Below are 6,542 nucleotides of genomic sequence, written 5' to 3'. Positions count from 1 at the left end.
AAGGGGTGCACTGTTCCCGGAGATACTGCAATAACGGGTCAATGCGTGGAGTGGACAGAGCAAGCTCCATTTCCAGCTCCCTGTTCTAAAAATCCATTTAATATATGGTCCCCAAATAGGGGACGTATCAGATATTAAACTGATAAGAACAGATTTTTTTTTTTTTTTTTTTTTCTTTTCCCTCAGATGGGAAGTTCCACAGTCAAGACTCCACAACTTTATGGAACTCATCTCCCAAAACAGCAAGCCACATACACAATGTAACCGCCATTCCCATCATCACTGGAAAACACAACAAAATATATTTGTTAACAACACAAAAAAACTCAAGATACATTAAACAAAATGTTTCCACTTTTTGGTTTTCCAAACTCCCTCTGCATCCACCTCCCCTCTCCTCCTCTGATCACACACAAAACAAAAATACAATTTTCCCAAAATAATTTTTATGCAATTTTTAACTTCAATATCCTTCCTTTTAAACACATATATATTCCTCACATCCCACAAAACCTCTTTTATACATGCCATCATTAACCACAATACTCTCTCCTTTTCCCCACACATACCCAATCCAAACATAAAAAGCTCAAAAGACAACAGATTCACCTCACACAGCTCCTTACACAAACGACCCAACCCTGCAATCACACTTCTAGCGTACTGACAATTCCAAAACAAATGCACCACGCTCTCACTTCCACCACATCCACTCCTCGGACACTTCTCACTCCTCACTAAACCCCGATTTTTCTGAAACTCCCTCACCGGTAACACCCCATGCAATGACTGCCATACAATCTCACTCTGCCTGTTTGTCATACCATTCATCCGTACCTTCTTCCATACTTTCTGCACATCATCCCCTCTTACCACTTTAAGATCTGGTAAGGACAGCCTGTAAACTTGTCCAATGTCACATTCCATCTCTCTACACTCAATCATCTTATATACAGCTTTCTTCTTTTCTAACAATCTCACATCCACATCACAGAGTTCATACTTCACTAAAAATTTGTAAACCCACACATACCACACAGGAACCTCAAAAGCCACTGGGCTCCTAAGATCTCTTTCACGCCATTTCAAACGAAACAAGAAATTTCCAAACAAAAACCTGCACATACATGCATACTTCCCATCCATCCTAATCACACCTAATACAAACACCATAATATTCACGCCAAAAAATACATTCAAATTTGGGAAACCCAGTCCCCCCTTATCCAAACTCTTCATAACAATTTCTCTCCTAGCACGCTCCATACATGAACCCCAAAAAAAGACAAACAAAACCCTATTTAATCTTCTAACACACATGTAGCTTGGTGGAAAAACCAACGCAACATACAAAAAAATAGGTAACACAACACTCTTAATAACTAAAATTTTACCAAAAAACGTAAGATCCCTCAAATTCCAAAAATTTAACTTACGCTCCACTCTCTCTCTCACATCCACCCAGCTTTCCTCTCCATCCAATTTCTCCGAAAATTTCACGCCCAAAACCTTTATCGGTCCACTCACCACATTCACTCCAACATCATCGCTCAGACTCCTCCCCCCAAACTTCTTACACTCACTCTTCTCCCAATTCACTTTAAAAGCAGAAGCTCCACAAAAAAAAGAAACCAACAACTTCACACGCCGTGCCGAACACTCTGAATCACACAACACACACACATCATCCATATAAGCACTCATCTTCCACTCTCTCCCCCCACCCCCCGGTACTTGCACACCCTGAATCACCTTATCTTTCCTCAACAGACATAACAATGGCTCAATTGCACAAATAAATACGATAGGGGACAAAGGGCACCCCTGCCGAACACCCGAAAACACATTTACTCTCCTCCCCACATTTCCATTCAACAACACACAACTATAAATATTCTTATACAAACTTCTCACTCTCTCAACAAACTCAGAAGGAAATCCCATCCTCACCAACACACTAAACAAAAAACCATGCGCCAACCTATCATACGCCTTCTCAAAATCCAAACTCAACACATAAACCCCCTTCTTACGACTCATGCAGTCCCATAAACAATCTCTCAACATACACAAACTTCCATGTATTCGTCTTCCAGGCACCGCACAACATTGCTCCTCACCCACCACACTCCCAACCACGCCACGCATCCTGTTGGCCAAAAGCTTCGCATAAATCTTATAATCACAATTCAACAATGTGATCGGCCTCCAGTTTTTAAGATTTTTCAAATCACCCTTTTTTGGCAATAACACAACCACCCCTGCACGCATACCATTTGCTATCTCTGCATTCGCCCACATATACTTACATACATCCACAAAATCCTTCCCAATCACATCCCACATCACACGATAAAATTCCACCGGTAAACCATCCTCCCCCGGTGTTTTATTCAACGCCATACTACACACCACCTTCCATACTTCTTCATCTGTCACATCACCCATCAAACTTTCTCTTTCTATCTTATTCAAACTATTTTCCAAACCACTCAGCACCTCACTCTCCAAACCTTCATCCCTCCATTTCACAGCATACAAATCATCATAAAACTTTGCCACTTCCTCACACAAGTCCACACCACTCACTTCATTTCCATCCATCCCATTCAAAACACTCATACTCTGTCTTTTCCCAAAAACTTTTTTAAAGAAAAAACGCGAACACTTCTCATTCTTCTCCAAATTCTCTATCTTGGCCCTATACACAATACTCCTCCCTCTTTCTAACAAAAAATCATCCACTTCTTTTTTCACTTTCACCAAATCTTCACTCACATCCATCCCTCCGGCCCTCAACTTATACAACACGCTCAATCTTGCATTTAAAAAAACAAACCTTTTCCTCTTTGCAGCCGCACACTTGTACCCGAGTTTTTTAAAAAAACTCTTGGTTTTCCATTTAACCCAATCCCACCATTCACACACGCTTCTGAAATCACTCCTGCATCCACACCAATCTGCATAAATTCTTTTATACTCCTCTCTCACACCCCCTCCTTCCAGCAAACTCACATTCAGCTTCCACACACCTTTCCCAGCCACCTCATTAACATGCAAATCCAATTCACACTTCATACACACATGATCCGAAAAAACCACACTCTCCTGTGCATAACTAACAGGAATCATATTTTTAGACACAAAACAATGATCTAACCTAGACGCCACCCTCCCACTATCAGAAAAAAAAGTATTTAACAACGGCGCTATCTTGCATGCACACTGCATATCCCTTAAACCAAAATCACTCACCATATCCATTAACACTTTCCCTGCCACATCCACATTCACACTTCCCACATCACAGTTCATATCACCCACTAACACTACAGGCACTCTCCCAGGAATAAAAAACTTAATTTTTTCAAATAAAACTTTACGCTCCTGTTTTTCCACAGGCGCATATACATTAATAACACAAAAACGAACATTTCTAAACTCAAAATTAGCCAACACACACCTTCCAACCTCAATCACCATATAGTCACACAAACTCACATCACTTCCCTTCACTAAAAAACCCACACCATCATTTTTATTACAAGCACTCCCTGACCACACAGACGCACCATGAGGCCATTCACTCCCCTTCACATCATCCACAATCCCACACTCCTGCAAACAAAAAATTCCTGCATTTTGTGTTGCAAAAAAATCCAAAATAGCCGCCCGCCGCAACCTATTTTTAAAGACCCTCACATTTTGTGATATAATTATAAACCCCATAATATACACAGAACCAAAAACACTAAAGCAAACAACCTACAAAAAGGACATTAAACAACTTATATGAGGAAAAAAAAAAAAAAAAAAAAAACATTTTAAAGCAACTGCAATATACAAAACACATTTTTAACGGCAAAAACTATGTACAAAAACGCTTAGCTACTGAAAAAAAAAGCACATAACTAAGCAGTGTCGCCACTGTCCTCCTCCACCATCTGCGCCGCGCAGCTTTCAGAGCCGCTGACCTCCATACACTCCTCCACACGTGACTTCTTCCGCCCAACTTTTCTCTGGGGCATTCCTGCTTCTGGAACCTCAAAGTCAAAATTTTCCCCACCACCCTCCCTGGGACACTTTCGACCTCCAGGCTCCTCTTGTGAGGAAAAAGCACCTATATTTCTCGGGTCCGATTCAGGAATCACAGGATCAACCAACTCCTCCGCCCCAGAAGTATCAAAATCCATCAGCGCACCCAACTCCTCTGTATTAATAACTGGAACCTCCTTTTTTTTCTTACTTTTATTAGTCATAGCACGCTCTTCCTGCTTTGCGGCTCTCCAAAATAATTTGTCCTCCAGCTCCTCCTTCCTCCTTTCAGCCACCTTGTCCTCCTGCCTTCTATCCCGCCGTCTCTCAACCATAGAGGGCGGAATTATTTCAGCGCTCCGCTGCGCAGAAGACTTGCTTTCCTCCCGCCTCCTCTCCTCTTCCCGTTTCTTTACCTCCTCCTCTCTCTTTTTCTCCTCCTCCTGCCTCCGCTCCTCACGCTTTTTTCCTTCCTCCTCCCGCCTCTCCTCCTCTCTGGTTGGCCTCCTCGGCCCAGCATACGGACAGTCCCTATACAGGTGCCCTATGTCTCCACACTGGTCACACTCACGTGGCATTGGACACTGAGCCGCCATATGGCCCTCCTGTTTACAATTGCGGCAAACCATACTTTTCTCACAGGTACTCTGTAGGTGCCCAAACTGAAAACACTTCCTACAGTATAGAGGCTGCCCTGCATATGTCAGGAAGCCCCTTTGCCCTGCTACCGAAAAGTTCGCCGGGGGATGGGCGAAACCTCCCAAACAACTTGGGTCTCTCCTCAGTTTCACACGAAACACGTATTTACAATTAAAGATCCCCAAGCAATTTTTTTGCTTTTCTCCACCCTTCACATACTCGCAATAACGAGCCAGGAACTGCTCCAGCAAACTTACTTCAGTGTAAGGGTTATACACCGTCACAGTTACAACTTTCTCCATTAGCCCAAACAAAGGCTCCACCCGCACTCCCTCCAGGCATGGATCACCATCATGACTTCTGAGCCACTCAAAGATAGTTAAGCAAACTGCCTCACTCACAAAGGTAACATCATATGTACCTTGATTCCGGAACTCGTTAACGCTGAAAATGTCCGTCCGGTGGGCTCCAGCCTTTTCCTCCAGCAGGTCACGAACCACGAAAACCACATTATTTCGGGCACTTCCTTCCACGACCACACGAATGGTATTCTTGATGAACATCTTCACCTCTTCAGTCTTCTCTGCCGGTACAAAGACCGCAGTAGCAAATCAGCAGCACGCTGCCAGGAATCACTCGCACCCCCTGACCGCGACACAAGATCGCAGCCAAAAGGCCGAGAAGCGATAGCCTGAAATGGTTTGCCACTCCGGACGCCCCATGGCCTACAACCAGGACCCACTGTGGAGAGAGCCCAAAAGATGATTGCCCAGGGGAAGACATTTTTTTTCTAAACTCTGGATACCTTCTCAAATGGCAGTTCTGGTGTGTGTGGGGGTGTGTGGGGGGTGTGTGGGGGTGTGTGGGGGTGTGTTCAAGTTGGGCCCAACGCGTTTTTAAAAAATCTGCCTAACTCCGCCTAATCTGCATAACTCCGCCTGATCTGCATAACTCCGCCCATCTGAACACACCCTCCATCCCTTTGGCGCTCCAGAGTGCAACTATTAGTGCAAGTCTGCAAATTGCCCCTTTAAAAAAAAGACAATCCCCCTACCATGTGGTCTGCTGCTGTTCCAGCAGCAGACTGAAGACGGCGCCATTTTTCTCTGCCTTAGATAGGTCCAGAGCCCATTGTGACACGTGAGAGTTCCGGAGTCAATGGCTGAAGGCCCCATTGTGACAGCAGCAGCAGGTGAAGGTTCTGTGCACAGATTCTATCTACTGCAGGCAGGCAGGCAGGCAGGCAGGCAGCAGCAGCGCACCTAGTTGGTCAAAAGCATTAGAATACTACTCACACAGTACAAGACAAAATAGACAAGACTAGCACATTCAAGATCATCCATCACAGACACCATTTTTCCTTCTTTATTGAAATACATATCATACACCACATAATTAAAAGTCAGTAGTGGTCCACAAGAGGGAGCCAATGTTTTACAAAGGAATTTGTGCATGCGGTCACAAATGTAGTATGTATGGCCGAACTACTCGTAGGATACTTCAATTTAAACACTTCATGCTGACAGACAGCAGGCAGGGGCCTAATTTTGTAGATGGCACAATATATTAGCAACACTGTTACAAAGGCCTCATTCGGGCCTACATCTTAACACACCTGTTGCAACCAGCAAAGATTGCTTGATTGATTGCTTGATTGATTGCATATTGGATGCAATCCAATGCTGAACATGCACAGGTGAAAGCAAGGCACAGGAAATGTTGCAAACGGTCCAGTGAAATTGAGCAAATTGCTACATTTGCCACCTGAAACGTGCTTCTTTGACCCTGAAAAGAATTCTCAGAAAGTGTTAAATGACAACTTGCTGGGCTGATTTCAATTCAATCTGTTTTTGGAAACCGGATCAGAG

At 43.8% G+C, this 6,542-nt stretch overlaps 1 non-coding gene across 1 annotated transcript; it reads right to left on the bottom strand.

The window, feature by feature from the left end:
• LOC138668127 (U2 spliceosomal RNA) lies at positions 1–193 on the bottom strand. The gene has a single exon (XR_011319097.1). It is a non-coding gene; the product is annotated as a U2 spliceosomal RNA (small nuclear RNA).
• Positions 194–6,542: the final 6,349 nt, after the last annotated feature.

This window comes from Ranitomeya imitator, chromosome 2 (genome assembly GCF_032444005.1).
Source record: "Ranitomeya imitator isolate aRanImi1 chromosome 2, aRanImi1.pri, whole genome shotgun sequence".
NCBI classification, from domain to species: Eukaryota; Metazoa; Chordata; class Amphibia; order Anura; family Dendrobatidae; genus Ranitomeya; species Ranitomeya imitator.
This window is presented reverse-complemented; position numbering and strand designations above follow the sequence as displayed.